Raw genomic sequence first — 23,711 nt, forward strand, 5'->3', positions numbered from 1 at the left:
TTTTTGGTTGTTAGCTATATCAATTGCTGCAATGTGTGTTACTCATTCTGGATTAACAACTAAGAACACAAGAATGTTCAAGAAATATATATACTGTATATAATAACATCTTTAGGTGATATATAACAAATTATTGTTTCCATTTTCTTTTTACATTTTCCACATTGTATCAAGACTCTCTTTAATGTTGTTATTAAATGGGGACAGACATAATTAATGTACTGTATATATACATATACACACTGTGCACCCTTCTTCTTAGCAATGCTCCAGATTTTGTTTGCTTCAGTTCTGATAAATACCTCTCAAAGTCAAAACCATTTTATATTTTGAATAGAGCAGGCAGTGTTTACAATCTTTGTTATTTTTTTGCCATGTAGTTTTGCCACAGAAAGTTCGAGAAAAACTCTGCGGGAAATATTCTCTTGTTGTCACTGGATCGAGTGTCCTCATTAGAAAATGACCAGTATCAGAATTGCTCTCTATTCTGGTACTGGTGACAACTGAAAACTTTGGATTTTCTCTCACAGTCTCAGTGACAAGTCACCTGGACAAATGGAGGGACTGAATCTCTCTAGCGGGCACAGAAATTGATAGACACTTAATAGAAGTTCTAATCCTTACGTAGTCCAACATTAAAAAAAGCTTTGGATTTAGACACTTTTAAGTACCTTATTCTCTAACGTAGTTATTCACAAAAGGGTGAAGAGTTGGGAGAAGGAAGGAGAAGTGAACAATCTAGGACAACACAGCTGAACATTTCCAAATCAGCTATTTTGGCCTAGATTGTTCATTTCTCCTTCCTTCTCCCAACTCTTCACCCTTTTGTGAATAACCCTGTAAATGTTTTCACACTGTATTTGTTCAGCAAGAGTGTTGATTCTAATCTCTAGAGGGAGCACCAAAAAATATTTATATGAAATACGATCACAATAATACGGCAAGTGATAAGCTTAGCAAATTTGTGCAAATGGGGACACCCAAAAATGTTGCTGTAGCTGGTGCCTTAGCTCCCACTGGTGTCACGGAATCAGACATCTAAGATAAGAATATGTACAAAAACTGGAAGATACACAAAACCTAGATATGTCACATTTAAAAAAAATAAGTGTTTTGTACCATAGGTCATTAAAAAATAATATAAATTCAGAATAATAAAAAATAAAATAATAACTGGTGATCCCACTGTGAAGGGTCTTATTCAGGCACTTCTTGCTAAAAAGCAGCAATGCTCTGTCTCTCTTTCCCAATTGCTCTGTGTTGGTACACAGGCTTGCAATATATACTACACACAGCTGTGCTTACACATATTGTACAAGAATAGAGAACTTTTATCACCATCAGTAAACCTGTCCTGAGAAAGACCATGCAGACATCACTCGAGGGCAGGCATGTAGACCAATATTGACTGCAAGCGTCTGCAGGGTATAAGCAGTAGGGATGAGCCGAATACCCCCGTGTTTGGTTCTAACTCAAACTTTCGAACATGGAAAAAGTTCTAATTCGAACTTAGAACTCAATGCAAGTAGTATAAATGTCATTTTTGTAGTATATATATATCTCGGACTTCTGTAGTATATATTTATATATAAATGTATATAAATGTCATATTTGCTTCAGCAAGTTCTATACATCATACAGATGCACCACTTTACGGTCAGTGAAAGGGGACCCCCCAGGCACCATATATAAAGGAATTTTTTATTTTTAATGTTTCATTTTAAGTGATGTTAAATCACTGCTCCTTTAAAAATGGTATTTATATATATATAATCAGACTTCTGTGTATATATATATATACACATACAGAAGTCTGATTATAGATAGATATATATATAGTCTATATATATATATTTCCTGTCTCACCTCATGTCGGCACACCAATGGGTTAACTCCGCCCCCGGACCCCTATAGGACCACCCCTAACCAGAGTATAAATCCCCCCCTTCCCACCACACACGTGTTCTTTTTTGTTCTCGCTCAGGACACCTTACTAACATGTTTATTTTTTATTTATTTCTTATATTTTTTATTGCCTTCTCTGCATGGTGCTCACCTCGGGTTCAGCCTCTTCTCCCGGGTGATAGATGTCTCTGGATGTGGTAAAACCACAGGATGGGACATGCCGTGTGCCGGGCTTGGAGCCAGAGGTAATCTAAACGGTTACAGGCAGCGGGGCTGGGTAAGTGCGGCTCATGGTGGTGGTTCGTTTCAGGCAGACGCTGTTCTCCCCTCCGGCCGGCATATGCGTTCCAGGATGACGCGCACGTCTTCCTTCCTGGCCGTGGACTGTAACGGCGGAAGCCGCGGTTGTGGTTCATCTGCGTTCCAGCATGACTATGGGTCCCGCCCCTCCCTGCCGCTCTCGGATTGGCTGGGCTGGTTGCAGTTGCTGGATGGCGGACCAGCGTGGAGCGCACGCCGAGGCGCATCTGGCCGCTCTCGTCAGTGACAGCCTAGGGCAGTAGTGCTTATAAAGCTGGCAGTCTTCCAGAGGGTTGATGGTACTCTGCGCTAGGAGATTATTGAGGTGACGGATTCTCTCACTACGCTGTCTATTGCCAGGTAAGACTGGGGTGATCGCTGTTGCGATTTTGCTGCCATATGTAGCATAGGTTTTTTATCTATCTGCATGTATGTTTCCTCTAGTAAGCCACCATGAGCCCAGGTAGCCCGGTTCAACAGGCACGAAGTCAGAGAGGTATGAGGCATATGTTTTTTTTGTGGAATTAAAAGAGCGCACTGCTAATTATGGGGTATGTCGTTTCAGGGGGAAAAGCCCTAAATACAGGAAACAAAGTAAAGTCACGCTCCCGCAGGATATCGAGTTCTCCTGAGCCTAGGTCTCCCCAGCAGCTTAGAGCCAGGCAAGTGTCTATCACACCACCGGCCGGCACATCCTCTGAGGCCTGTCGGGCATGTGGTGACCGGGCGCTGCCACGAAAGCTGCTATGTTCCACTTGCATAAAAGAGTTGGCAAAGGACGCAGCTTCTGACTCACAGGATATCAAAGCTTATATCCGTGAAGCAGTAGCAGAGGGGATCAGAGAGTACACAGGACTTAGTACCTCGGCTAAACGGCAAAGAGAGAGAGAAAGGCCCGTGGAGGTGGCAACCTCACAAGAGTCAGAGTTGGAGGACTCAGAGGGGGACAGGGATAAAGTCCTCGATGAGGCTTTTTCCTTTGATTTTGCGCTAGTTTCTCCCTTTATAGCCGCTATCAGGCTCGCGCTTGACTGGGAGGAGGATCCCGTCCCCGTTAGCAAACAGAGAAGATTTTTTCCAAACATTAAGAAGGAGTTACCTACCTTTCCCCTCTTCTTTGAAATCAAGGAGATTATTGAAGAGGAATGGACAAGGCCGGATAGGAAGGGAAAATTGTCGAATTTCAAAGTTGTATCCATGTCGGCCATCTGATTCCGAATTATGGGATACTTCTCCCAAGGTGGATGCGGCCTTGCAAAGGCTGGCTAGACATGTGCTTCTACCATTAGATGACTCTGTCTCTTTTAAGGATCCCATGGACAGGCATCTGGAGGTGGATTTAAAGAAAATATACGCCACGGCCGGAGCTTCATGCAGACCCGCGGTTGCATTATCTTCAGTTAGCAAAGCTATGAGGGTGTGGATTACTGGCATCGAGGAGGCATTGCTTTCAGGGGTGCCAAGAGAGAATATTGTGGAGTCCTTGGGGAACTTGAAGATGACCTCAGACTTTGTAGCGGAAGCTTCGGTGGACTTAGTCCGTTTGTCAGCCCGTCTGATGTCGTTCTCAGTGACAGGCCGCAGGGCTCTATGGTTAAAGCACTGGTCAGCGGACGGCGCATCAAAGCAAGGGCTTTGCGCCATTCCCTTCGCTGGGAAGGCTAATCTTCGGGGCTCCTCTGGAGGAGGCTATTAAGAGAGTGACGGGGGGTAAGTCTGGGTTGCTCCCGCAAGATAGAAAGAGACGCCAGCAGCCCTTTCGACAAAACCGACGTTTCACGGAGCCATATCGGGAGGCCAGATCTTATCGACCCGGAAGAGAGTTTTTTCGTAATGCATGGCGAGGAGGTCGGGGGACCTACTCTAGAGGTGCCAAGGCAGGGCCTGCTCAAGCGCCCAAGAAAGCTGAAAAGTTATTCTGAAATAAGGCCCGCCCTGTCGTCTGTGGTGGGAGCTCGGCTGGCTTCCTTTGGGCAGATATGGGTGGACACTATTCAGGATCCATGGGTTTTAGAGGTTGTGAGAAGGGGTTACAGAATAGAGTTTGTCTCAATGCCGTCGGATCGCTTTGTGCAAACTCATATCCCATCGTCTCAAGAGAAAAGAGCTTGTCTACACGAATATATTCATGAGTTGCTGCACTCGCAGGCCATTCTGCCCGTACCAGAGCAACAAAGGGGTCAGGGAGTATATTCCCCTCTCTTTCTCATGCGCAAAGTCTCAGGCGGATTCTGGCCAGTCCTCGACTTGAAGAGACTGAATCGATTCGTCGGGGTGGAAAGGTTTCGCATGGAGTCAATAGAGACCATCAAGGGACTGGTGAGACCAGGCGATTGGATGCTCACGGTGGACTTGAAGGATGCCTACTTCCATGTCCCGCTAGAAAACTCCCACCAGAGGTTTCTGAGGTTTGCTGTGAATCACAGGCATTATCAGTTTCGTTGCCTTCTGTTCGGCCTCTCCTCAGCTCCCAGGACATTTTCCAAAGTGTTTGTGTCGGTGATTGCCCTTTTAAGATTATGGGGTGTAAGGATATTCCATTATCTGGACGATGTCCTTCTGTTGGCTCAGTCGCGGCAGCAGATCCTGCGGCACCGACGGCTGGTGTTGATGACATTTCAGCGCTATGGCTGGTTGGTGAACTGGCAGAAAAGCCAGCTGCGGCCGGCTCAGGCCATACAGTACCTAGGGATGATTTTCGACTCGGTGGCAGCAAGGATCTTCCTGCCAAAGGAGAAGGTATCTCGCATCATCCGGCTGGCCAAGCTGCACATGGCATCGGCTACAGGCACGGCACATCGGTGTCTCTCGTTCATAGGAGTCCTTTCCTCTTCAATTCCAGCTGTCCCTTGGGCACATTGGCATATGCGCCATATCCAATACTCCTTTCTACAGCAATGGGACAAACAGTCTTTAGCCCAATTGATCTTCCTCCCGAAGGTAGGCAGAAACAGTCTGCAATGGTGGTGCGATTCTCAGCATTTGTTGAAAGGCAAGATTCTTCAACCGGTGGATTGGATCACGCTGACATCAGATTCCAGCCTCACAGGATGGGGAGCCCATTGCCTGGGGCACCAGGTTCAGTCAAGGTGGGCATCTCAGAGACCAGGACACTCGAATGCGTTCGAATTACAAGCAGCAATCGAGGCTCTCAAGGCCTTTCTTCAGCTTGTCCAAGGTCGACGGGTCCAGTTGCGGATGGACAACAAGACGGCGGTGTCTTATGTGGTACGGCAGGGGGGCACAAAAAAGCTCCTCTTTGCTGAAGATCGCTTCGGTCCTCTTTCCATGGGCGGAATTGCACCTTCTGGATCTGACGGCTTCTTATCTGCCAGGCACGGAGAATCAGCAGGCGGACAGATTGAGCCGGCAGTTTGTGGATCCCCACGAATGGTCCATAAATCCAAAGTATCTGTGGCCATTCTTCCAGGAGTGGGGGATTCCGTGCATAGACCTCATGGCATCCAGGGACAACTCTCAGCTCCCGAGGTTTTACTCCCGTTACTTCTGCCAGGAGGCTCTGGGTCAGGATGCCCTGTCCCTTCCATGGCAGTTCGACAGTGTCTACATTTATCCTCCCACTCCATTGATTCTGCGGGTTCTACAGAAGATCGACAGGGAGGGGATTCTGGCCATTGTCGCCTGCCGTGCTGGCCGAAGAGGCCGTGGTTTCCTCTTTTCATGGAGTTGCTGGTCGAGACCCCAAAGCCCTTGCCCCTTCAGAGGGATCTTCTTCTTCAGGGCGACAATCGCCACCCGAATGTGGCACGCCTCTATTTGATGGTCTGCAAATTGAGAGGAAGAGGTTACAGAGCCTGCAGCTCTCGGCATCGGTAGTAGAAACCCTGTTGCAGGCCACGAAGCCGTCGACTAAGACGACATAGCATAGAGTCTGGGAAAAGTTTCTCACGATGGCGGCACAGAAAGGCTGGCCGTCTAGTAGCCCGACGGTGGGGCACATCCTGGAGTTTTTGCAATCAACCCTGGATGCTGGTCTGAGCTACAATACGATCCGAGTCCAGGTCTCAGCCTTGTCGGCGTTGACGAAGGTTCGTTGGGCAAATCATGCTGTCGTTCGACAGTTTTTACAGGCAGCCATGAAGTTGAGGCCTCCTGTGAAACCAATATTTTCGAAGTGGGATCTGCCCTTAGTTCTGAAGGCATTGTCAATGGATCCATTCTTTCCTCCATCTTCATGTTCTCTGTATCACCTTACCCTCCTGTCAGTCTTCCTCATAGCAGTGGTATCCGCCAGGAGGGTTTCGGAGCTGCAAGCATTTTCCTGCAAGGGGCCTTACTGTCAGATATTTCCAGACCGGATAGTGTTACGGCCAGTGCCGTCTTTTCTACCGAAAGTTTCTTCTGTTTTTCATTACAATTGGGAATCAGTCCTCCCGGCCCTGCAAGGGCAACTGCTCTCTTCTGCAGAAGAATATCTAGGGAGAGTGGATGTGGTGAGCATACTTTCCACCTACTTACTGAGGACTGAAGGTTTTCGTTCCACCGAAAGGTTATTTGTGATGCCGGGAGGTCCAAGGAAGGGAGCAGCTGCTTCCACGAAGATCCTATCTACATGGGTGGTTAAAGCCATTCAACTCAGTACATAGGGCCGCGGTATCAGCAGCCTTATATAGTATGCTGCAGGGACTTAGCTATGAGACATGATTGGGCAGAGTCATCGTGACTTTGCCCAATCATGGCTCTATGTTTGTACTGAGCCCTGATTGGCACAGTCTTGCACCTGACGACTGTAGCCAATAACCGTTTCAGAAGGCGCCGTGCATTGTGGGATGTCCCGCGGTCGAACAGACCGCGGACATCCCATAATGTTCGGCGTTCGCCGAACGCTAGAACATGCTATGTTCGAGTCGAACATAGGTTCGACTCGAACGTGCAGCCCATCCTTAATAAGCAGCTCTGAGATGCAACAGAAAAAGGTGAAATAGCTTAAAAATAGAAATTGTTTATGATACATGGTGCTCTAGCAAAAAAGAAAGTCATCCAGTTAGGGTTTACTTGTACTTTAACCACTTCCCGGCCGTCCGTTGTAAAAAAACGGCCGGACAGGAGCTCTCTAGATCTGAGCGGGTGTCTTTAGACATCCGCTCAGCCATGCCCCCTCGCGCGCACAGCTGGGCGCATAAAGAGGACCTGTCACATATTTTGCTAGCACATAAGGGGGTTTTCTTAGCGTGTGAAAAAATGAAAAAAAAAATAGGAATTTTTTTTTCGTTTCCCCCCAAAATGTAAAGTTACAAATAAAAAATAATACAATTATTTTTTTTTTTTTAAAGTCCCCCATACATACACGCATGCAAACAGGCACCGGGTGCGCATAAGTGCGAAAACAACGATTTCGCCCACTACGCCGCACATGTTACATATCGTTGCGAACGTTGGAATGAGAGCAATAGTTCTAGGGCTATCAATCACTGATAAAACTAAACTGATGAGCTCTAAAATCTTTTAAAGCGTCGCCTATGGTCAATTTTGGGTATGGTAGTTTTTTTGCGATTTCGCGCAATTTTAAAATATGACATGTTTGGTGTCTATTTACCCGATGTGACCCTGTCTTTTATATTTTACCAAAAATATGGGTAATAATCATTGTTTACTAACATAATGAAAAAAAAGAAAACATTTCAATAATTTTTCCTTAATATAGTAAAAAATGAAAACCCCAGTGGTGATTAAATAACCACCAAAAGAAAGCTCTATCTGTCCCCAAAAAATGGTATAAAATTCATTTCAGTACTGCGTTGCATGACGGAATAAATGTCAGTCAAAGTACTGCAGCGCTGAACACTGAAGAATGGCCTGGCCAGGAAGGGGGTCTAAACACCTGGTCTTGAAGTGGTTAAATCTGACATGAGATGGACCTAAAAATGTTCTCAGGGTTGCTAGCATGCAACATTTTTGAACCATGCAATTAAATAGATGCAGTTGCTGCATAAAGCCCCATTTTAATAATGTATGACTGTGACAATGGATTGCCTTAATTAATTTCAAATACCTAACCATCAACCACCAATGAACACAAGGTGATCACAGATCATCATAGAAAATGTTACAGTCTTCAGTGATGGCAATATAAATCAAAAGAAAGAAGGTATGTGAAATTGTAGCACACCTTGAGCAACTAATGTGAATGTTTGGTCACGTGGCTCATACATAATCAACCCCTTTCCCCTGTGCAGTTATACAAATAAACTCAAGAGGTGGATGATCAATGATAATCATTAAATGCTCAATGCACCTGTAATAAACCAAAAACAAAAAGGTTACTGGTGAATGTTAAATGAAAATAGACTAAAATATTCTAATTCTCAAATACTTTACTTAGAGCTGAACGCCAGAAATTACAAGAAAAAATATTCTTGCAGTGGGGCCCTTTTGCACTCTAGACTAGGGGCTTGTTCCTGCCTAATCCAGTGTGTTCCAATACAGTTAATGGCTGGAACACACTGGATCGCCTAATTAACCACCTCCTGCCTGCCAAACATTCAGAAACGGCCGGACGGGAGTCTTCTGGATACAAGTGGGCATCTAAACGTCCTTCGTGTGTGATCGGGAAACCGCCAGAATTTGAAACAGCCAGCGATGGCCATTTATATACTTGTATGATGCATGTCTCTGTGCGCCCCCCTCCTTAACTCTTCTCGTGGTCGCTGTCGTCCCCGCGATCCTGGGTGTCCGATCCGGGATCGGTGATGTGGCTCCGTGCACTGAGAATGGAGGGAGGTCAGCACACGATCTCCCTCCGCCATCCTCCCCAGCCCCTGAATGCAGGAAGGGATGTTTACTACATCACTTCCGCATTCCTCTGTCACTCTCCAGTTGTCACGCCCGGGGGTTTTTCTACAACCAGAGATGGATCTCAACTGCGGAATCTAAGTTGATCGAGGGGAAGAGATACGGCACTCAGTCACGAACCCCAGGCGTCACTCTCAGTCACAGGCGGAGAGTTTGGGGTTCTTGCATCATCAGCCGTACAAACAAGAACAAAAGAAAGAAGGTAAAGGAGGTTTAAGGCAGCCCAGCTGTATGATGTTATACTAGAGATCTCGCCCACAATGAACCAGGATATCACAGGGTTAACGGTTTAGGTAGTCCAGATAAGAGACCTCACATAGTTATAGGTTTAGGCAGTTCATGTATTGGATATCACAGTGATATAAGTTTTGGGAATTCCAGATGCAAGACATCACATAGTTATAGGTTTAGGCAGTTCATGTATTGGATATCACAGTGTTATAAGTTTTAGGAAGTCCAGATGCAAGACATCACATAGTTATAGGTTCAGGCAGTGCATGAGCTCTAATGAACCGAGCCCAGGGGGCTTCAATAGTACTTGCGCTTAAGGTGATGGTGCCAATCAGGGACACGGATGCCGGGTGGCTTGATGGGAATCCTCCAGTAGGTCCTGGTCAGTAGTAGGGCTGGTTGCTGCGGAGTTCCAGGGTGTTTGGGCGTAAGAAACCCAATAGTGAACACCCTTCCTTGTTCCCACTAGGTTTAAATAGGCCGCGGCCGTGACGTCACACGGCCGCGGCGCACTTCCGCGTTCCAGCGTGGGAAGCATAGCACCTCCGCTAATGGGGAAGGAATTCCTCGGCGGTTACGCCCTCTGCTGTGTTCCACCCTGGAACGCAAACGAGATGCGGCACGGAGCGCAGGGACGTTACACCAGTACAGAAACCGGAGAGAAGCTGATGAAGCAGATCAGTGCTTCATCAGCTTCTCTGGGGGTCCCTAGGTGACATTAGGGGTCTTAGAGAAGGGGACCTGTCACTGTAATTTGATATCATACAGGGGATTCTTATCCCCCTATGTGATAACAATAAAGTTAAGTGTGAAAAAAAATTGGTCACAAAATAAATGAAATCTAAACACACAGAAACACCCCATAAAAAATGTTTAAAGTCCCCCACCTACACATAGATGCGCAAAAATGCGCTAGGTGCGCCTACATGCAAAAACGACGATTGCGCCAATTACGCAGCACTTGTTACATATCACCGCGAACGTCGCAGTGAGAGCAATAATTCTAGGGCCATCAATCACTGATGAGCGGTAAAATCTTTGAAAGCTTCGCCTGTGGCCAATTTTGGGCGTGTACAGCGTTGCATGATGGAATAAATGTCAGTCAAAATACCGCAGTGCTGAATACTGAAAAATAGCCTGGACAGGAAGGGGTGTAAACACTATGGTGAGCAAGTGGTTAAGCATCCATGCATTCTGGGGAGGAGATGTAGTGGTGTCATTCAAGTCAAAGGCACTGCAGTCATGCCTCCCACCTCCAGTGCGATCGCCGCACCAGAACGTGTGGCACAGCAATGCCGTGCTGATGTGCCATCACAAAAATAGTGAGTGAACACTCAAACAACCACTGGCTGGAATGTCTTAGAGAAAAGGCTTTGGGAGAGCAATTGCACAGACAGAGGGAGCCTACTGATGTGAGGAGTAAGTATAGCACCTCATTCTGCTTCCCAAGACGTTTAACTCTTGTAGTATCTGGGACTTATCAAATTTTTTTTAAATCCCAGAATTCATCTTTAAAAACGATTTAAAAGCTTACATTTGCATTCCGCAGAGTTTGAAAAGTAACTTTCACAATTTCTCACACACAATCAATTGATAATATTAAGAATTAGCAACTCCTGTCAGTTTTTTTTGCTCTCTATTTCCTGGTAACCATTGTAGTTTGAAAATAATGGGAAATTCAAAATATTACTGTAGTCACCAAAGCAAAAGGTGAGAATGAAGCTTCCAATGCGGACACCTGGATTTCCGCTCATTTTCCCTTTTCATTTCTTTTCACTTCCTGTTGCGTCTCCAAGAAAGGAAGTAAATGGAAATCTACCCAATGGGACACAGCAACCCGTTTGGGTTTTTAATGCTATCCAGTACTCTCATGCAGAGATCTCCCCTCACTTTCTCTCCTGCTGACAATTTGTTTACTAGATAGGAAGTAAGCGTAAATCTGCAATGTATCAGCAATCTGAAAAGTGTTTTATGTATGTCTGTGTTGCTGTTTTTGAGTCCCCCTTCCCTTACACTCACTTCTGGATATTTAGTTTAATTTATATAATGTTAAAAGCAGAGCATTGAGAGGGCATGCAAGGTGAAGGGGATGAAAGCATGAAATCTGTAAATAATTACTTCAATATCCTTAGTGAATGTGTGGGACATGGAACTCAAACAAGGGTGCAAGTGGTCTGTAGGAGATTCAACTCACTAGCAGCCTTCTAGAAATAAAACATCCTTCAATAACTCCCATTAAATGAAGAGGACAAATTAGCAGGCTAGTCTTTACTATACCCATATTTAACTTTCAATTCACGTAATGAGGCAAACTTCTTTTATACTAATGTTTCTTTTTCATTAAAATAGAACTGTATAACATTTCTTGTAAAATGAGGAAACACTGAAAATTGTCACACTTAACAGGTTTATGCTAGTTAGTGAACATCTGGCAGCCTGTCACCTATTAGACAACAACACATTCTCTAAACAGAAGAGATTTCAATTCATCAGGGATTAATGTAGAATGTGCTTAACTTAAGTACCTTCTATAGTGAAGCAGTGCTGAATACTGAAAAATAGCCTGGACAGGAAGGGGTGTAAACACTATGGTGAGCAAGTGGTTAAGCATCCATGCATTCTGGGGAGGAGATGTAGTGGTGTCATTCAAGTCAAAGGCACTGCAGTCATGCCTCCCACCTCCAGTGCGATCGCCGCACCAGAACGTGTGGCACAGCAATGCCGTGCTGATGTGCCATCACAAAAATAGTGAGTGAACACTCAAACAACCACTGGCTGGAATGTCTTAGAGAAAAGGCTTTGGGAGAGCAATTGCACAGACAGAGGGAGCCTACTGATGTGAGGAGTAAGTATAGCACCTCATTCTGCTTCCCAAGACGTTTAACTCTTGTAGTATCTGGGACTTATCAAATTTTTTTTAAATCCCAGAATTCATCTTTAAAAACGATTTAAAAGCTTACATTTGCATTCCGCAGAGTTTGAAAAGTAACTTTCACAATTTCTCACACACAATCAATTGATAATATTAAGAATTAGCAACTCCTGTCAGTTTTTTTTGCTCTCTATTTCCTGGTAACCATTGTAGTTTGAAAATAATGGGAAATTCAAAATATTACTGTAGTCACCAAAGCAAAAGGTGAGAATGAAGCTTCCAATGCGGACACCTGGATTTCCGCTCATTTTCCCTTTTCATTTCTTTTCACTTCCTGTTGCGTCTCCAAGAAAGGAAGTAAATGGAAATCTACCCAATGGGACACAGCAACCCGTTTGGGTTTTTAATGCTATCCAGTACTCTCATGCAGAGATCTCCCCTCACTTTCTCTCCTGCTGACAATTTGTTTACTAGATAGGAAGTAAGCGTAAATCTGCAATGTATCAGCAATCTGAAAAGTGTTTTATGTATGTCTGTGTTGCTGTTTTTGAGTCCCCCTTCCCTTACACTCACTTCTGGATATTTAGTTTAATTTATATAATGTTAAAAGCAGAGCATTGAGAGGGCATGCAAGGTGAAGGGGATGAAAGCATGAAATCTGTAAATAATTACTTCAATATCCTTAGTGAATGTGTGGGACATGGAACTCAAACAAGGGTGCAAGTGGTCTGTAGGAGATTCAACTCACTAGCAGCCTTCTAGAAATAAAACATCCTTCAATAACTCCCATTAAATGAAGAGGACAAATTAGCAGGCTAGTCTTTACTATACCCATATTTAACTTTCAATTCACGTAATGAGGCAAACTTCTTTTATACTAATGTTTCTTTTTCATTAAAATAGAACTGTATAACATTTCTTGTAAAATGAGGAAACACTGAAAATTGTCACACTTAACAGGTTTATGCTAGTTAGTGAACATCTGGCAGCCTGTCACCTATTAGACAACAACACATTCTCTAAACAGAAGAGATTTCAATTCATCAGGGATTAATGTAGAATGTGCTTAACTTAAGTACCTTCTATAGTGATTTCCATAGATTATCATATTCATGATACTGTGGAGGAAAAGCTTTCTGTTCAGTCTAACTAGAACATGAAAAAAATTAAAACATTGACAGGCACTTTATCTACATTTTGTTGAGCATGTAAGAGAAAAATGTGCACATATTTATGTTAATTGAATTCTGTCATACTTTAACACTGTAATTGGCCATTTACTGCTAGAAATATGGTACATATGCTTATTGTAGAGTATGCCATGCTTTTTCCTAGAGATCTATATAACAGAAATCCAAGTGGGAGACACAAAGTGGACTGGCAGATTAACCAGTAGTGCCATTACACAGAATATAAAACTGGACAGAAAAAAGGCATACAAAGAACAGTATATATGTAATAGAAAGACAGGCAGACAGCCTTAAAACATATCTAAAACAAAAAAAAATTGCAGCTTATGAATCCTTAAATTAGGTGGTTGCATTTGTTTATTTTTCCTTTTTTTTCTCTTTTCACTTGCACTCATTCACTCCTCCATTAAACCATGGGTCTTACCCAACACCAGTTCTATAGCTCGAGAAGTGTGCAATCACAAACTGCTGATCACTCAGCTCACAGCTTCTCCATGCAGAGAATGGTTATTGCCAGTAACTGCTCTCCACAGGGATTCCTCCCTCCCCTCTCTCTGTTTCTCCTGTACTCATTGAAGGGTAAGATAGGGGAGGTGGCAAGTAGACATGTGCATTGGGATTTGGATGAACTTGCTGAATCACGAAATTCCTTTGATTCGACAGTTTGTCCAAATCCAAAATAATGAATTAATATATCCCAGAAAATGCGAAAAATTATATATTTTTTTATGTGTCCAAGATGGCATTTCCCATACATGCATATGACATGACCAAACGCCAACATCAGGTGACATCATGCGCCCTGCCTCTAAGATGGCAGCATGCATGTGCGGAATGTGTTGGTGGCCAATATGACCACTGCATTTCTTTTTTTAATTGTGCACTATTGGATTCGGAGGGTTTGTTGCCCCATATCTGCAAAAGCATAATTATTAATTTCATCAAACAAAATTATTAAAAGGTTTTTCCATTTTCATTAGTTTCGTCCCAAAAATGTTTTTATGCTGTGCACGTTTAGTGGCAGGCACAGCAGACTGTGGCTCTAGAGAGTCAGAGCCACCTGTCAAATAGGCAGTGGGGATGGATCTCAACAATATGGTCAGGATCTTTCCCGGCTACAGCCCTTTGCTGTCAGCATATAGCGGGCAATAATCCACTATATGCTGACTTTGGGTCACAGGAGTTCATTAGTAAATGTACTCCTTTGACCCAAAAAACAACTATACCCAAATATAGGTTTGGCATTATTTATATTATAATTATCTTTAAACCAGTTTTCCAGAAGCTAAAAATGTGTTCTCAGTGTTAATGTGATCTAATCAGAACTACCCTTTTCAGCAACTGCAGCTTTAGTATGTTAAAGTAAATATTTAACTGAAATATGAAAAAAAGGATTATATCTAGGATCCTGTTATAGGCTAACACATATGATTCATTTTTATTTTTTATTTTTAAAAGGGACCATTTTCTACACATATTTGTACTTGCTTTTGTTAGTTGAAAAATACTATTGTTTTTTCAAAGGTCTAAAAAGAAAAGGACATTCTATTTCACATATACCAATATGCATTGGTTTTGGTGGCAAAGGTGTTATTCTTGCAGTGTCTTATTCAATCAAACACTGATAGGGTTTTATTCACTAAGCAGCCAAAGGATATATCCATAGTTGCGGCTAATCCTTCAGCTCACTTTAGCCGAACTGAAGAGCTGCTGTATGGGCTATTCACAATAGCTATACATAAAGGGGGCACCCAAATACTGCCCCTGCCTTGTAAATGAGTAAAGGGGTACTTGTACCCCTACTCATTCACTAAATAGTTAGAAATAAAAGTTAAACAGACCAGACTTTAAGAAAAAATATTTTCATTTAAAAAAACAAAAAGGTTTCTGACAAGTCCTTTAATCAATAAAAATCACAGCTGATTCTGCCCATTTGTTTTGATTTGGCTGGGACCTGCAGGAAAAGTTTGACAGGTGTTTACAAGTGTAAACAGTTAGGCAGAGCTAGCGGTGATGTCACTGCTAGCTTTTACCAATTGTTTATATTTTGCCAGCAACGGTCAGAATGTCATTTTGCGGTCAGCATACGTCGTGTTTTTATTTATTTAGATGAGTCTGCGGTGTCATGGACAATGCCGGATGTCGTGATTGACCCTTGGATTACGGCGGTGGATTAATTTTTAATTTTTGGTGTTTTTATTTTTTTATTGAAGGACTTGTCAAAAACCTTTGTTTTGTTTTACAAATAAGAGATGTTAATTGTTAGGGTTTACATGCACTTCAAGTTTGTTTTTAATGAATCTGTAGAGGTAACTAATGTGCAAGTTAGCTGACCCTCTAAACCAAATAGACAGATTTTAGTTTTTAAATCTGGGCCTACCCCTGCCCAGCTGTATTGGAAGTTAATCACAGCTGTGCTGTCCCTGTGCCCACCTACCCTATTTATAGTTATAACATATTTCCAAACACAGGTCATTTTTGTATTCTCCTTCAAGTCTTTCATTTTATATTTTTTCTTTTTGCTATTTATTTGCTCAAATTGTTCAAGAAAAACATGCGGAAGTGTTTTAAGGGGGTCTTACAATGCACCCCTTTTTCATGGTTAAGTAATAAATATCATATCAATATACACGGGATGGATAGTCCTCAACTGTATTTCTTCCAGAGGAGAAGAAGCCCTATGAACAAGAAAACAGCTACAAAATGTGTTTATTGTTAAACTACATTCAGTTATATTATTATTATTATTATTATACAGGATTTATATAGCGCCAACAGTTTTCACAGCGCTTTACAATATAAGGAAGACATTACAATTACAATGCAATTTAAGACAAGATGGTAAGGAGGGCCCTGCCTGTGAGGGCTTCCAATCTAAAAGCGAGGGGCAAGTGATAAATTAGGAGGTAGCTGTGTGGGGATGAATTGTTTGAGAACGTGATAGTTCAGTGGTTAGTTATATTATGTGTTCAAAGAAGAGTACTTCTTTAAAAATTATTAGAATCAAAATACAGCAGTATAATAAAATTAGATACAAAAGGTTGTCATGACCTTGACAGCTCTGCTGATTGTCAATGCTGCTTTTTATAATAATTTAATTAGATTACTTTTAAACTGTTCAACATTTCAAACAAATGTATTAAAAACATCCAGGCAATGGTAATTAAAATAGAATGTTTAGCAGCATTGCTTACATGCATCATTCACATAAAAAATTAAAAAGTGGATCTAATCAGAATTCTGTTCAATTCACACCTCTGGCAGGCAAATATGAAGCTTAGTTTACATTTCAAACAAATAGATATTAGATAGTTTAATGTTTGAACAATAATCACAGCTGATTTCATGGTGGGGTTTAAATTCCCGACTGCAGAAGAACACGGATATAAGATTACAGATGTTATACCACAACAGCAAACTCAGATTTATACAAGGAGTCTGATACCTTTTAAATATTTGCAATTACAGCCTAGACCCTTATCAGTTAATGGCACAGTTACAGAAAGTGTATTTAAAATGCAATTACCACAGTCGCCAGCTTATATTTCAGTAATTTATTTCCAAATCTATAACACTAAAATTGATTTGCTTCATAATTTACTAAACTATAATGTGCAAGAAGAGACAGGGAGTACTAAATCAGCCTTGCTGGGGATTGCTGCTGGCAGCTTTTCAGCTATATATTGCTATGTGCAATATATATATCAAAGTCAACACCTAAGATTTTCAATATGTAGTAGGAGCAAATTAACCAATCTGCATGAATCTGTCTTTGATTGCACAAATTCTATAGGTCAATATTTAAAAATATACTCCTGTTTTACCCCTATTTACTATAACTCCCCTTTACCCTTTCTAGGAAACCTTAAATTTCAATAATTTGGAAAGGTCCTCCTAATTTTCACATATATGTTTCTCCAGGTTTTCTTGGTCCAGTTTTTAAACATCAAGCATCATACTAGTTTTCCATAGTCACCAGCAGGTACCATCTTTCTTTCACTGGGAAAATTAAATAAGGAATCTGACTGGTTGTTAGCAGGTGCTCCATTTTTTTAAAGCTTCCTTATTCCAGCAACTTTTTATCAGCCAAATATCATGCTATTTTGGTCTACACATGCATGGAAAGCATACTTAATAAGTAGAAATGTTTAGTAATGACAATCTACAAACACATACTGTTAGATAATTGACAACTTTTTATTCTTTGCATACCTATTTTTCCTTTCCTCATTTTTCTCACAGTAGCCATTTTTACTAAGGGCTAGATCTCCCTTTACGTCCTGGAACTCTGGCACATGTGACTAGGACATGTGACCATGCACATCATCTCAGGGGAGGAAAATGCCTTTCCCTGAGATCTCGTGAGATTACAGATGAGATTTTCCAGCAATGCTTTGCTGATGTAAACTTCCCAGGATGCAATGCTTGGGCACATTACATCATTTGTGCCAAAAAGGACCAGGAAGTAGAAAAACTAATTTGCAAGTAAAATAAAAATATGTTTAACAAATGAATGCAAAATGATTTCATATCAGCATACAGAGCTGCATGCTGTTGTGATTTTTAGTGAAAGGGGGTAAAGGTCCACTTTAAACCATTATAGTTGCCCTTTACGTTTTCAGAATAGGTTTTAAGAGATCCCACACAAAAAATCCCTTAATTTGAGGTCTACAGTGGGTTTTTATTGATTATAAAATCACTGTAAAAAATAATGATGGAACTAGGCAGACCATGTATTCTGACTCCCATTTCACACAGACTTTCCGATTAGGTCCGTCCATCACTTTTACAGGTGGACCTGATCAGAAGCCCGTTGTTAGTGTTTGGGCAGCCAGATCCAAACCGTCAGACATCCATTTACATCCGATTACCCCTGGCTCCGGCCAGGTCAAACCCTGATCTTACCCTAGCTTAATGCTTATAAATCACAAACTTTATTTATGGAAATGAAATTTCACAGCACTCAGATTTCAGCACCTACATCCTTACAATCTTAAAACGCATTTATGGTTATTTCCTTTGCAATTAGTACTTCAGTGAAGCCGCTCATATGTTGCGTTTCCACATAATCCCTTAAAACAACACTGTCATTCCCCTAAAGATATTTTAATGGCTGTTCCTGCAATAAAAAAGTATTATCATCACCTTCCAGCAGCCTGTGTTATACTGTATATCTATGCTACTTTCAAGTGATGCAGGTTCCATCGGACTCTTCAGCATGACACTTCTGGGAGTGTCAGTTACTTGTATTTCCCTCCATGTGCAGTGGCTCCATCCTCCAACCCCTAAATCACTGCAGGGCATAACAGCAGTGACGTAGGATCAAAGGATGGAACCGCAATGTGCAGCGTGGGACATGGTCATTCAGCACTCCTGGAAGTGTCGAATGCAGAAGGGTCTGACAAAGGTCTGATACGTGAATGTAATACAGGCAGGTGACACAAGCTGCCAGAATGGTGAGTATAATGGTAGACGATTGTGTTGTTTTGAAGCCTGACATATATGTACTACATAGGTTGTTTAAAAGGAATCTGTAGTTAGTTTTTTTAAAACTAATTTGTCCATTGTTAAAGGCCAAACTTATACCTTCAACATATGTTGCTAAATGGAAATGTCCTCTTCTTGTCAACTTTTATACGGTGGAACTCAAATTAGTAGTGGACCCCAAAACCGATTGCACTGTATATGATGGATATGGAAAAACCCAAAGCTTTATTGACACATGAAAATGTTACTTTACAATCCAACACTGCTGCACTGCTGTCTACATTTAACTGGAAATTCATACTGAGACACTTTATAGTAGAGGTTACTGACAGATCAGGATTGAAAACTGCTGGAGTGCTGAGCTTCTGATTCCCACGTCAAAAATATTGTCCTGATGTTCTAAGTTACAGTCCTCTACTTTGAGTAGTACAGTGCCTGATTCTAGTCAAAATGAACTCAACACGTTGCTGTCTCTTGGATCTCTGCTAGAAACCTTAAGAGTGTTTGAGGCTTTCCACTACTTTTAAGATTGCTGTAGTGATGGTAGGGATCAGATGCACAGTTTGTGATGAAGATTGATAGAAAAAAAAGTGCGCTAGACTGAAGTGACTTCCCACTGTGCTGCTGTTATTCAGAAAACATTGACATCACTTACATCAGACTTTATATGAAGTGACACTATTTTATCACTTAAACAGTAAACATTTATATATATATATATTAGAGCTGTTTTACCTGCTGGATTTAAATTTACACCCAATCATGAGATTTATATAGGTCTGCCACACAACACAGAGCTATTTAAAAGAGAGGGGAACCATTCTTTCTCTGCTGCAGTTCCCCTTTACTTACAGGTCCCCGTTTCCACTAAGGTGTGTGACTGAACATTGGAAGGTGAAGCAGAACACTGATGGGCTCATCTTTCTGTCGCTCTGCTGTCTCCTCCTATTAGCATGCCTTTTGCACTTTATCACACGTAAATGGTTCAGCTTTAAACATTGTCATTATTGTTATTTCGAAACTAAATTAGAATTTCATAGGCATTTTCACTAGACACGTGCGCTGCCCAAAAATTTGTTTTGTGTCGTTTTCATTCGGATTTTTTGTTATTTTTTTTTTTTTGGGGATTCGGGTCCAAAAGTCCATTTGTTTCGGGATTCAGATTCGGACGAAATCCACATTTTCGTCAGTGGTAGTATGTGGCCTTGTCCTTTCAACCAATAGTTTCTGTATTTATTTATTTTTTACCAAACTAGAGAGGGAAAATATTATTTCATGCGTTGTGTATGTTTCCTGCCTATGCTTATTAGCAGTCATGTTTCTGATTGATGGCTATTTGCCACTACAAATAGTTCTCGTTTCAGATAGTTTAATAAACAATGCCCACTCAGGTCCTCCTGAAATTGGTCAGTGTTCCCTAACTGACAACCTAATGCTGTAGCTGATATAGAAGAATTAAAAAGAAAGTTACACAGCCTATATGGAACTCTGTCATTTGGTCCCAAAGCTTCTAAAAAAAGTATTATCCTGCTAATGAAGATAATTTTGTGACTTGAGATAAATGTCATGATTTTATTAACCACTTCCCACAGTAACTAGAAAATGTAATATAAGGTCACCAAATAAAAAATTCATTTTGTCAGAAAAGCTATAAAGTAAATAACTTTTCTCATAAACAAAAATTCAAAGTAAAAGAAAGGCATAATTACAGTATACCAGTTACTTAGTTAAGGCTTTGCTCAATCATTATCTATGGGAAAGAATAAAAAGGAATGGAATACACAAAAGAGACTGTAATTAGACTTTATATAGCAAATACCTAAAACTTCTTTACGTAATAAAATAAATGCTCACAGAATTCTTGAAAAGATATTCCCATACAAAGAGAATAGTTCAAGTGTATTTTTCTAGTGCAGTACACTATTTATATGAACACCATAGTAGAAAAATGAAAGTGTATGTACCGTATTTTTCGCTCCATAAGACGCACTTTTTTCACCCCAAAAGGGGGGCAAAAATGTCTGTGCGTCTTATGGAGCGAATCCCTATCGCCCGGGACATGCAGTTTTCGGGCGCCGGGGGAGCAGTGTTTTTGTACATTCTGCCCTGCTCCGGACAAGCAGAGCTAAATGTACAGTGGGAGCTGCTGCTCGTTTAATACATGTGATGTAATCAGATCACTTGTATCAAATCGAGTGGGGCGGCGATCATGTCTGGGGCCCCCCCACCATGGTTTTCGGGGTCCCTTGCTCCTTTGGGGACCCGTGACCATGGCATAGGAGCTCACCATAGAGCCCGTAGAGCAGACGGAGCCCGTAGAGCAGACAGAGCCATACTGCAGCTGTCACAGAACCCTACCCCTCCCTGTGTCCTATGGGCAGGTGTGCCTTATGGAGTGCAAAATACGGTAAATCCAAAATCTATTTTTTTGGTATGTCTGATTTTAACACATGTGAAAAATGCAAAAATGGCTTTGGTCCCGAAGGGGTAACCTGGGAGGGATTTTTTTATTTTTAGGATATATACACCGATCAGCTGCTGCCTAATATTGAGTAGGTCCCCATTTGGTCACCAAAACAGCCCTGACCCATCAAGGCATGGACTCCACTGGACCTCTGAATGTACAGTATGCTGCAATATCTGGCACCAAGCCGTTAGTAGCAGATTCTTTAAGTCCTGTTAGTTGTGAGGTGGGGCTTCCATGGATTGGACTTGTTTTTACAGCACATCCCACCGATGCTCATTTGGATTGTGATCTGGAGAATTTGGAGGTGAAGTCAACACCTCAAACTTGTTGTTGTGCTCCTCAAACCATTCTTGAACCATTTCTGCAGTATGGCAGAGCACACTACGCTGCTGAAAGAGGCCACTGCCATCTGGGAATACCATTTCGATGAAGGGGTGTACTTGGTCAGCACAATGTTTAAGTAGGTGGTATGTGTCAAATTAACATCCACATGAATGGCAGGACCCAAGGTTTCCCAGCATAACATTGTTTAAAGCATCACAGTGCCTCTACTGGCTTGCCTTCTAACCATAGTTCATCCTGGTGCCAACTCTTCCGTAAGTAAATGACAAACACGCAACCGGCCATCCACATGATGTAAAAGAAAACATGATTCATCAGACCAGGTCACCTTCTTCCATTGCTATGTGGTCCAGTTCTGATGCTAACATGCTTATTGTAGGCACTTATGCTGGTGGACTTGGATCAGCATTAACAGGGGGTGCAGCCCCATACACAACCAATTGTAATGTGATGTGTGTTCGTACACTTTCTATCGAAACCAGCATTAACTTTTTCATCAATTTGAGGTACAGTAGCTCTTCTATTGGATCAGACTACACAGGCCAGCATTCGTTCCCGAGGTGCATCAATAAGCCTTTGCCACCCATGACCCTGCTGACAGTTCACCAGTTTTCATCCCTTGGACCACTTTTGGTAGGTCCTGACCAGTGCAGACCAGGAACATCTTACACAGAGTCATAATTTGGCCCTTGTTAAAAGTTATTTGAATCCTTATAATTGCCGATTTTGTTTCTTCTTCCAACACATCAACTACATGGTCAAAATGTTCATTTGCTGTCTAATATTTCGCACCCAAGTGGTCATAATGTTATGACAGATCGGTGTGTATGTATGTTGGTGTGTGTTTGTGTGTATATATATATATATATTCACCATGGGGGATCTGAATTTATCCAGTGGAGACCTGATCCAGACTCCCCCAGCTGTGCAGCAGTAGATTACTTCTAATGTGACCTGTTACTTTTACTTCTAAAATACTTCTAATAGTGACCCGTTACAGCTTTGTCTTGTTCTCCATACTGACAGGAAGTACAGTAATATTACGTGTGGGGTCACTAGACTTCCAATGTAAACGCTACAAGGAAGTGTTGAGTTTGCCTTTGCTTCTAGACTGCACTCCTCTAGAGCGATCTGCAGAACCTTAGGAACTTGATGAGCTGAAAGCTATTCATTTCAGCTCCTGAGCTTAGGCCTGGACCCCATCTTTCTGTGATTTCTAGCACTACTGTCAGCAGGGGCCATCTGTGCTCCTGCGTTGTCACCCTGTACCCCTGGTTAAGTCTACAAGCAGCCATGCTGACAAACATTGCATGACCTGCTGTTGCCTCAGTCAGAAAGCAATGATGTGTAGCTGCTGTGGGAGATATTGCATGTAGATATAAAATGGCTGAAAACGTGGAAGAAAATCAGCAGCACAAGGATCCAACAAAAGAGTTTAAAAAAGAGTCTAAAAAAAGAAAAATATAATTTATGAAAAAAAATGGCATTTATTTATGATGCCCTGTAATAAAATAAATATCATTCAGTTATTGCTCAGCTCAACATTACCCTATACATAAAATATCACTTCTGAGTTGATTGAGCCTTTAAACTGCATAGCACTAGAGTGGTGTTTCCTAAACTATGGGTTGGGACCCTAAAAGGGTCATAGACATGTTTGTAATGGGTCAACACATAACTGTGTAGTAAGCGCAGCACAAGTCACAGCACAAAATAAGTGACAAAGCACACTTTATGTTTCAAACTGTATACTATCACAATATGAGACATAGCTCATAAACTATGTGGTTACTGTATCACAGAAAGAGTTCATTTATATGCAAAAACATTGTAATAAAAATTACCACCAAAGACATCAGTACCTCTTTCAGAACCTGTTAACCCCTTGCTGTTTGCCCATTGTAAAATTACGGGCGGACGCGGATCCTTCCCGGCGGGTTCACTTAAATGTATGTCACTTTTTTTCTGCCCGGGAATCTGTACAGCCATTACCGGCTGTTACACATACAGGCGATCAGCGGCTCTATAGCCATCCGATTGCTTGTATGTTCTGCCTTTGCATGTGGCCCCCCCTCCCCCCCGAAGTACCGCAGCCCCCCCCTCC

The 23,711-nt window shown here is 41.9% G+C and overlaps 1 protein-coding gene across 1 annotated transcript in view; it reads right to left on the reverse strand.

The window, feature by feature from the left end:
- Positions 1 to 23,711, reverse strand: part of DPYD (dihydropyrimidine dehydrogenase) — a 582,181-nt gene that overhangs the window by 12,799 nt on the left and 545,671 nt on the right. The gene's annotated exons all lie outside the window — the stretch shown is intronic.

This window comes from Nanorana parkeri, unplaced genomic scaffold (genome assembly GCF_000935625.1).
Source record: "Nanorana parkeri isolate BGI_ZX_2015 unplaced genomic scaffold, ASM93562v1 scaffold1012, whole genome shotgun sequence".
NCBI classification, from domain to species: Eukaryota; Metazoa; Chordata; class Amphibia; order Anura; family Dicroglossidae; genus Nanorana; species Nanorana parkeri.